The following is an 11,482-nucleotide window of genomic DNA, read 5'->3' on the forward strand; positions in this document are numbered from 1 at the left end:
TACAAAAATTAGCCCACATTGTGGTGCATGACTATAATCTCCCTACTGGGGAGGCTGAGGCAGGAGAATCACTTGAATCCAGAGGCAGAGGTTGCCATGAGCCAAGATTACATACACCATTGCACTCCAGCCTGGATGACAAGAGTGAAACTCTGTCTCAAAAAAAGAAAAAAATAAAAGGCCCTTACATTTTCTGGGAAATGGTAAGAATAATTATTTATATTAGATTTTATACTGTAGGTACATGTGATAATTTCTAAAGTAACTACTAAAATAATGTGTTACTGCTAACTAATGGAGAAAGAAAGAATACAATTTAAAAATTATTCATTAAAAAAAAGGAAGGGAAGTCCTAGCCACAGCAACCAGGCAAGAGAAAGAAATAAAAAGCATCTAAATAGTAAAAGAGGAAGTCAAATTATCTCTCTTTGCTGATGACATGAATCTATACCTAAAAACCCTAAAGATTCCAGCGGAAGGCTTCCGGTCCTGATAAATGACTTCAGCAAAGTCTCAGGATACAAAATCAATGCACAAAAATCTGTTGCATTTCTCTACACCAAATAATGTTCAACCCGAGAACCAAATCAAGAGCGCAATTCCATTTACAAAAGCCACAAAAAACAGAATACCCAGGAATACAACTAACCAAAGAGCTGAAGGAGAACTACACATCACTGCTGAAGGAAACCAGAGATAACACAAATGGAAAAGCATCCCACGCTCATGTTAGAAAAATCAATATAATTAAAATGTCCATACCTCCCAAAGCATTCTGCACAACATGATTCCTATAAAATTACCAATGCCATTTTTTCCCAAGAATTAAGGAAAACCATTCTAAAATTTATATGGACCAAAAAAGATCCCAAATAGCCAAGACAATTCTAAGTGAAAAGAATATAGCCAGAGGCATCACACCACATATATGAGATTGTTTTTATTCAACAATGAATCAATGATAATAGTCCAATGTGGCAAGTAAAAAATCATTCATGTTAAGAAGAAAAAAATACTGTCATTCCTTGCAGAAGATACAATTGTGTATATATAAAATTTGAAAGAATCTATAAAGAAATTGTTAGGATTAATAAAGTAGTGAGATATTTGGAAATAAATTCACTTAAAAATCTTATACAGATGTTCCTTAACTTAAAATGGAATTATGTCCATTATACACACACACACACACACACACACACACACACACGCACATATACAGTAAGTTGAAAATGAATTTTCCCCATACGTTATTGGGGTACAGGTGGTATTTGGTTACATGAGTAAGTTTCTTAGTGGTGATTCGTGAGATTTTGGTGCAACCATCATCCATGTATACACTGCGCTGTGTCTTTTATAGTCTTATCTCTTGTATCCCTCCCACTCTTTGCCCAAGTCCCCAAAGTCCCTTGTATCATTCTTGTGCTTTTGCATACTTTTAGCTTAGCTCCCACATGTCACTGAGAACATACAATGTTTGGTTTTCCATTCCTGAGTTACATCACTTAGAATAGTCGTCTCCAGTCTCATCCAGGTCACTGCAAATGCTGTTCATTCCTTTTTATGACTGTGTAGTATTCCATCACATATATATATTCCATCATATATTTGGGTTGGTTGTACAATTTTGCAATCATGAACTGTGCTACTATAAATACCATTTGATCCAGCAATCCCACTACTGGGTATCTACCCAGAAGAAAATAAGTCATTGTTTGAAAAAGATACTTGCACACACATGTAGACATCCAGTAATGGGATTGCTGGATCCAATGGTAGTTCTACTTTTAGATGTTTAAGGAATCTCCACACTCTTTTCCATAGTGGGTGTACTAGGTTACATTCCCACCAGCAGTCTAGTTTTCCCTGTTCACCACATTCACACCAACATCTACTGGTTTTTGATTTTTCAATTATGGGCCTTCTTGCAGGAGTAAGGTGGTATCACACTGATGTTTTGATTTGCATTTCCCTGATCATTAGTGATGTTGAGCATGTTTTCAGATAATTGTTCACCATTTGTGTATCTTCCTTTGAGAATTGTCTAGTCATGTCCTTAGCCCACTTTTTGATGGGATTGTTTCTCACAGTTCTGGAGGCTGGGAAGTCCAAAATCAAGGTGCTGACAGATTCAGTGTCTTGTGAAGGACCAGTTCCTCATAAATGGCCATCTTTTTGCTGTAACCTCACGTGGAGCAATGGCTGAGATATCTCTCTGGGGTCTCTGTGATACGTGCACTAAGCCCATTTATGAGAGCCTGTTTGTCAGACCTAGATGTCTCTACTATGAGGATCACTGGAACCTGTCAGTTACTTCCATTGGAGAATGTTGCATACTAGAATATAATTGCTTAATTGCTTATTTGTTTGTCTGCCTGTTAAACTGTGAGTTCCTAGAGTCTTCTATTTTCTCCCAGTCCTAAGCATAATTTTGCCTGGCAAATAGTCAAAATGTAGTAAATATACTCTGAAGTGGATTGAATGGTAAAACAATATAGAATGTGGGCCTGAGTGATTTATTGTTTGTTTTACTCTCTGATTTTTTTTTTCTAGAAAACGTGAGATGAGGGAATTACTTTATTTACTCATTTTATACCTTAGATGAGGTGTGCCTTCCTATCATCTAGTCCAAATTCCCACTGCCCTCTATATGAAATAATTCTCTCCTGATAAATCTAGCCTAGCAATCCATTGATGAATACCAACATCTAGGGAGGTCAACACTTGCTCTTACCTTGAAAATATGGATGTTCAATTTTCTAAGTAAATAAAAGTAAAAGTGAAACTCCATTGACATACATTTTTTATTGATAAAATTAGCAGATTCAGGTGGGCAAAAAAATGTGTTGAATCCACTATCTATCATGCAAAGAATAAAAAAGGACACCCTACCTCACAGCATATTTTTAAAAAACACTCAAAATGGATCAAAGACCTAAACGTAAGTGCTAAAATTTTGAAACTCTTGAAAGAAACATAGCACAAGCAGCAGAAAAGAGAACAGATAAATTAGACATTATCCAAGTTTCAAACTTGTGCTTCAAAGGACACCATCAAGAAAGTGAAAAGACAAGCTAAAGAATAAAAGAAATTTTGTAAATGACATATCAGATGTGGGACTTATATCTCGAATATATAACAAATCCTTGCAAATCAATAATAAAAGACAAATTACCCAATTAAAATGGACAATACACTTGAATACATAGTTCTCCAAAGAAGATATGCAATTGTCTAATAAGTATATGAAAATATGCTTAAAAATTATTAGCTCAAAGGGAAATACAAATAAAAGCCACAAAGAGACGCTACTTCACACCTACTCAGATAATTGCAACAAAAATGTCAGATAATCACAAGTATTAAGAAGAATGTGGAGAAACTGAAACATTCATACATTGCTGCCGGGAATGTAAAATGGTGCAGCCACTTTGGAAAACAGCCTGGTACTTCCTCAGATGGTAAATGTAGAGTTAAAATACGATCCAGAAATTTTACTCTTAGCTATATATCCAAGGGAAGTGAGAACATGTCTACACAAACACTTGTACACAAATATTCATAGCTGTATTATTCATAATAGCAGGTAGAAGCATCCAAATGTCCATCAACTAATGAATGGATAAATAAAATGTGAGATTCATTCAATGGTATATTATTCAGTAATAAAAAGAAATGAAATACTGATCCATGCTAAAACATGGATGAGTGTTGAAAACATTATGCGAAGTGAAAAAAGCCAGTAACAAAGAACCATGATCACATTTATGCAAAATCTCCAGAATTGGCAAATCAATAGAGACGGAATACAGATGAGTGGTTGCCTAAGGATGAGGAGGATGGAGTGTGGAAGAGGGGTATTGACAGCAAAGGAATATGAAGTTACTTTCTGGAGGGAGAATACTGAAAATGTCCTAAAATTGAATTTGGTAATGGATGTACAACTTTATCAATTAAGCGTTACTGAGTTGTACACCTTAAATGAGCAAATTATATGGTATGTGAATTATCTCAAAAAGCTGTTATGAAAAAATTTTAAGATATATATTGAAGCCAGTGCTCTACTGTTCTTGTATATTTTCAATGAAAATAAAATTTGATACAACCAACTTAGATTCATCAAACTGTTACATGTCTTTTGGCCCATCTATGAAGAAAGTTGTATATCACATTACTGTTAATAATTAATATCATAAATTTTCAAAAAATTAAAAATATTAGGATTCTGGCTGTACTTGCCAAACTCATAAGGCACTACATAAAAAGGTACTCAACATCATTAATTATTAGGGAAATGCAAATTAAAACCATAATGAATACCAGTATGTGTTTATTAGAATGATTAAAATGGGGGGGGAAGACACTACCAAGTACAGATGAAGACGAAGAGAAACTGGAACTCTCAGACTTTGCAGGTGGGAATGCAAAATGATACACAATCACTTTGGAAACAGATTTGCAATTTCTTATAAACATACACTTGTGGCTGGGCGCAGTGATTCACACCTGTAACCTCAGCACTTTGGGAGGCCGAGGTGAGTGGATCACCTGAGGTCAGAAGTTTGAGACTAGCCTGGCCAACATGATGAAAACCCATCTCTACTAAAAATACAAAAATTAGCTGGGCATAGTGGTGTGCGCCTGTAATCCCAGCTACTCGGGAGACTGAGGCAGGAGAATCGCTTGAACCCAGGAAGCAAAGGTTGCAGGGAGCCGAGATTGTGCCACTGCAGTCTAGCCTGGCCTACGGAGTGAGACTCTGTCTCAAAAAACCAAAACAAAAACATATAGTTGCCATATGACCTGAGAGATATGAAAACTTATGTTCGCAGAGAAACCTGTACATAAATGTTTATAGTACCTTTATTCATAAGCTCGCCAAACTGGAAACAACCTAAACGGCCTTCAGCTGGGGAATGGATAAACAAACTGTGGTACAGCCATGCACTGGAATACTGTTCAAAGTAAAAAGAGGGGAACACGAATGCAAGCAGCAAGAGGGACGAATCTTCACTTCCTTAAGCTAAGTGAGGGCAGCTAGACTCAAAAAGCTATGCATTGTTGGATTCCCTCATCATGCCATTCTAGAATGGGCAAAACTACAGAGACAAAATACAGATCAATGGTTTCCAGAAGTCGGCATGGGGAAAATTTGACTATAAAAGGGCATAGGGTAATTTTTTTGGTGATAGATTATGTATTGATTATGGTGATGGTTGCATTTGCCATACATTTGTTGTATATGTGCTTGTCAAAACCCACAGAATTGCATGCTAAAAAGGGTGACTTTTTCTATGTGTAAACCTTCCCTTAATAAAAAGTTTTAAAAATAAGTTTTGAAAAACTGCTCAATATGCTAAATTAATATAAAGTACTCTTATTTTTAAAATGTGTTTACCAAAGCTGTAAAACCATGGAGATGTATTTATAAAATGTGAAAAAAATCAAGTGAGTATGTTATCTATTTAGGACTGTAGTAGAAATACAAATACTGTGTTGAAAAATCTTCACACATTAGCTTAAAAAGATAGAAAAAAATTGGCCAAAATGTCAAGAGTAATCCTTTATGATTGAGGGTGGGGGCAGAGATGTTTTTGTGGTTTTCCATTTTCTATTTTTAAATTATATTAAGCATACATGGTTTCTCACAAGAAAAATGACATATTACATTTATTAAAAGGACTATATGGGAGTCAGAATAATTATTTTCAAATATACACATTTTCTCAGAGTGTAAGTATATTGGTCTAAGTAAGACGTTCATTTTGTAAATAAGCCATTAGGTTTTGTGGTTTTAGTTTGCTTTTCTGCAAAATGAGATAAATCTTTTTGGTATTTTTGCTACTCGCCTTGAATCAAAATAAATTCTCATACTGAAAACAAAATAAATAAACAGCAGCTAATTCAGAGTAGGTGGAAAAGGTGTATTTGTAAAAACAAGAGTATTTATTTTCATATCTGGACTTTAATTCATATTCTCAATCAAATATTTTCTATAGTCCCACTTTTCCCTTCTTAATGACGACAATATAGCTCTCCTATTACTAGACAACATTTTTATATGAGCCACACTCTCTCACTCACCATGTCTATGACAACATGCCCAATTAAAAAGAGTTCCACTAGCCCAAGTCTGTTTCCAAAGCACTAGCCAACAGAAAACTATGTGGCAACCAGCCTTAGAAAGCAACCTCTTATCTGTTCTCATAGAGATCTATGAAGAATAATATATTTTAACTCTTCCTTGCCTAATATCACCACAGCCCAGATGCAGTCTAAGTGCCTCTGGGGTTAAAGGATGGTTTGAACTGAGCAAGAGACAAGGATAACCTAAATGTTTCTGAAGGATAATTTTCTTTAAGTCAACGTGCATTCTGTGATCCAATGAGAGGCAGAAAGCCTAAAACTTCTAACACCAACCAACTTAGAAGGAGGCAGGGCTATGAAATCAGATCAACCTGCCATCGAATCCCACTTCCATCCAGAATTGGTGCTAACAAAAGTTTAATTTCTTTGAGCCCCAACATCTTCATACCTAGCAAGGGAAATAATAAGACCTAGCTTTGAAAATTACGGGGGTTAACTGGGGTAATGCAAAGTGGCTGTTATGTAACAGGCACTCAATGAAATGTTATTCTTTTCCACTGTGGTCTAGGAGTTGTTCTGTGTAAAACCATAAGGCAGCCTAGCCAACTGTTTTAGAGAGAACAACAGAGGTATGAGTGTGTATATGTGTGCCCCATCAGGGAGAACCATGTGAGATGGTGTGGGTATGTAATTGGAGGTAAACTGAAGCCTACAAGATCTGGAAAAGAGGTTTCTACATTCCAAGAGTAAAAGTTATGAAAAAAGAAAAAAAGAAACCCATTTTTAATGGGTTGCCTGAACCTAATGAAGGTCATAGTATATTCCACTTGAAAAATATTTTAAAATTAATTGTGCCAAATTTTCTCATTTTTAAAGCAAAAAAAAAGAAACCCACCAATACTCAGAGAAGGGAAGGGAATTTCTCAAAGTCACACAGCACATGGAAAAGAGAATTGGGACCAGGACATTCCCAGTCTCCTGTTCCTGAGATGGTAGGAAACTCTTTGCCCTTGGAGATACTGCTGATCCTTTTTTATAAAATGTAAACAGGTGCCAGGTGCCAGGCAAAGCAAGGCATCAACCCAGCCTCAGTGCATTATGAGGACAGCAAGATAGAAAGAGGGTGCCATCAAGATGGCACAACCATGGTGCCTACCCATTAGGAACATGGAATCAAGCACTTGCACAAACACACACATTTACACGTGGACATTACATTACACTGGGTTGCTGCCTGTTGCTATGTGTCATGGAGGGCTCTATAGGAAAGAAGTGTTTGGTCTGCTCAGTAAGGAGAATTTGTGTGTTTAGAAGATCACTGAAGAGGATGAGTGATGATGCTGGAAGGAAACTAAAAGAAAGGAATATGTGAGGACTTGCAAGGGTCAGGAAGGTTTTTATCTGGCCATGTGACCTGAGGAAAGTTATTTGATTGATTCTTAGAATAGGGGAGTTACAAGAGAATAAAAGAAAGTCACTTGACAACCCCTTCTTCACTTTCATTTGTTATTATGTTGTCTGATCCCAAATCCTCACTAACATGTGACTATAGCTGAGGCCACGGGAATTTTAACGGATGAATGATTTAGAGATGCCGGTTGTCTATCCAAGACTCCAGTCCCTTTCCTCGGTTCTTCCCTCTCCTCAGACACTTCTGAGTCTTCTTAAGAAAGATATCTGGGTGTCTCACATAGAATATGAAACCAGTGTCTCTGCTGTACTGGATGTTAGATGCCTTAATCCTGAAAGAATGGGACTGATAGAGAGAACTTCACATTACCCTGAGATCCTGTACTTTGAGCTATCCTCATGGTCACAATGGGACTTTGGTGGTCTCTCTTGAGTAAGAGGTCGAAGGGTGTTCTCTATGTGGGAGGAAAAATCCACTGGAATTTGATAGAGTGCCAGACTGTAGCAGTGACTGCTAAGTATTCACCACAGTTTATTTCCTTTTTTTCCAAAGCACACAGTGAGACTCCATTTCCTAGACTGGCTTGCAATTTGGCATGGTCACATGACTAGTTCTGGCCAACCAAAGGTGAGCAGAAATTATACCTCTCTTAGCTGAATGGGGAGGGGTCTCAGGATCTGCATGAGGGTGGAGCTGCACCATGGAGAGAGCAGAGATCATGAAGCACTGAATTACTGAGCTATATGAACAAGAAATAACCTACTGTGTTATGCTTCCTTCTGAGATCTGGAGGTTACCTGTTACAGGATTTAACCTACCATATCTGTCATGATTTCATCAGTCTTAAGATGTACATATTTCCATATTTAATACTCCATTTTAGACGACTTAGATAAAATACTGCAATGCAAGAATGTTGAGAGACACGTATCAACACACTCACATTCACACAGCTAGTGTGATACTGATACTCCAGTCCAAGTACCCTCAACACTAGACCAAATTTCTAAGTAGTGTGAGGTACTGATGAGAGAGACAAAGTCACCTAACCACAGAAGTGCCTACATTTAACTATCCTACAGTTCATCATCCTGGTGTGACATCATGGTATTTTATCTTCAGTGTTTTCAATGCTAGCTCTCTGGATTCTGTGACTGAGGAGGAGATTAAAGATGGAACTCAGTCTAGATTTGGGGGTAATGAAGAACAGAGCTGGTAAACCTGGCACACCACTGGCAGTCCTGTTGTGTTCAGGAAAGAGAAATATTCTGCTTTGCAGAGAAGCTCAATTTCGAGTGCTGTTACAGTATGAAAAAAAGGTGGCTCTGCTTGCAGTTAGCATGTGTCCCCATCAGACTTTGGATATCAGACGTGCCATCCACACCATGGTGTCTGGTTGCCAGGGTTACAATGCTGTCCTTGAGCAGAAAATCAAATAGCTGCCTGAAACCTGCAGGTAAAGGTCACGGTTGGTACATGCATCCTTTTGTGTATAAAAAGGGAACTGTATTTCTGTAGGGGAAGGAGATTCTTTAGATTCTCCCTTTGAGGCCAACTTCAAAGGTAAAGACGATCTGGGTAGAAACTTCAGATATTAGCTGTATGTAAGAGGGCATCTTGATAATGCACAGAAAATTCATAAATGGGAATTGGAAATAAGTGCTTAAAAACTAGATGCAAGATGGCATTTTTTGAAGGGTATGGTCTCACATCAGTTACCCACATTGTCCACTCTCGGCTAATCCCTTACCTGGCCAACTTTTAGAATGAATAATGTCCATATTTCTAAAGTGTAGGAAATCCTTCAAAAGTGATGATACAGCATTTGAAGAAACACATTTATTAACTTATATGGGTGGCTCAAATAATAGTTTGATTTTTTCAGGGCTCAGACATGAGGGATACAGAGTTGAGAGGAGGAAGACATTCTCTGGCCAGGTTAATATAATTCCGTAGCCCAAGCTTGAAGAGACAGAGTACCCTTGCCAAGAAGCTAGAGAAGTAACAGTTTTTCAAAACTCTTAGAGAAAGGGGAAGAGAGCTACCAATTGTCTTGTGATTATTGTTTTTTATTCTACTTATAATTTTTTACAAGTGTTGATGGTTGCAATATTCCTGCTGCTACTGCTTCTAATACTACTGGTATTTGTGGTCATTAGTTCTTCTTAAATAATTTCCAAAGAATTATCTTAAAAGCAGTGTAAACAAGAGGTAAAAGTATAACTGTACAAAAGTGGGCAAAATGAAGTTTCCTTCCTCTTACCTTGGATACCCAAGAACTACTCCCCATAAGTAACTAATCTAAAGTGTTACTTCAGAAATATTCTATGCTTATATGAAGATATATAAATATATTTAACAGATGCAAGATTTAATATAAATACTGTTCTGAAACATGTTTTTATCACTTAACACTGTATCTTGAACATATTTCCTTATTAGCACCTATAGTGCTATATATGTGAGATACAAATTTGGCAACTTGGTTAAGTGGAAAGAGCATGGGCTAAAATTAAGTCTATGTGAAAGGATTTGACTAAAAGATGATAATAGCCCCACTCTTTATAAGAGCAGAATTGTTTTAACAACTCAAATGTTCATTAGAAGCAAATGCCATTATGGTATGTGTCATAGAAAAATACATAGCAAAACTGTGTTTTATTTATATTAAATTATACTTAGGTGACTATTAGGTATCACCTTTTATATGTATTATAAACTATGCTGTTATATTAAAACTTATTCTTGCTATCTTAATTTATACATGTTATTGTTAAGTTTTCAATATTTTGTATTTATTTATATTATCCTGGCAGAGAGAAATGTGCGTTCTCTAACAGGGGAAGACTATTACTTATTGACAATTGTAGCCACCTCAATTTCATTTTCTCCCAGATTCTTCCCCTCAGGTTGATGTGGTAAGAGTCGGTTGTCATTCTCTACATACTGGGATCTCTGTGTAAGTGAGGAACCCACAAAATACAAATCTTGGGTTTATATAAGAGCAAGACAGTGCTTCGCCCTTCTCTCTGAGAAGGAATTGATCTGAAATATAAGTAAGGAAAGCATCTTCCAAAGTCTTGTTGGGGGGAAAAGAAAATGCATCCAAGGAGTTTTTCCTATTTGGAAGGTAAGTAAGTGTTTCCAGGAGGAAGATAAGACAAGTATCTCTGAACACAACCTCTGTGATGCCTTCATGCTCCTGGGCTTCATCGCCTTTCTGAAATGTAACACATACCTCCTAGGTTGTAAATCTCTACTCAGTCACCATTGAAATTCCAAGGTTTTAACCCAGGTCTTAGTAAAAACTTCCCAGAAAGCCTTGACCATGCATAAACATAAACATGATCACCTCTTGAAATAATTTCCTACACTTTATTTTAGTGTAACTTTAAATTTCCCCTCCATTTTTGGCTAGATATTACTTTCTTCAAGTAGGTGTATAATTTTTAAAATTATTCTTGAGGTTTACTGTAATTTATTAAGACCCATAATCATGTTTTTTTTCTATCCATTTTTGAGGATTATTAATGCCAAATCTTCCATCTGAACCAGATGACACCTCAGCCCTCTCTCTTTCCTCTTGTCTGTTCCTTCAACTGCCACATTGACATCACCTGTAGTTTTAACTCAAAATTTTGTGTGGCTATCCATTTGACGTAGTATATTCATATGTTCCTTACTCTTTGTCTTAGCCTGGGTTTCTGGAAAGCAGAGCCTGAGGCAGAGGTTTGTGTTCTCTTTCTCAGTATACTAGGGGGCAGTAGTGAACGGAAAACATAGTGAGGCAAGAAGAGATGTTACAATAAAGCATCACCAAGTTGGCCATTACTTGTCACTGAACATGACTGATTATTCGTCCTCATGTGCCTTTACTGTGATCATCCCCATACAAACTATTTCAGGACATTGTATCTGGAGGATGAAGGAAAAGTAACTTATCCACTGGCTCCTGTCTTCTACTGGTCCAAGATTTGTCTCAGT

Source organism: Callithrix jacchus, chromosome 17 (genome assembly GCF_049354715.1).
Source record: "Callithrix jacchus isolate 240 chromosome 17, calJac240_pri, whole genome shotgun sequence".
NCBI lineage: Eukaryota > Metazoa > Chordata > Mammalia > Primates > Cebidae > Callithrix > Callithrix jacchus.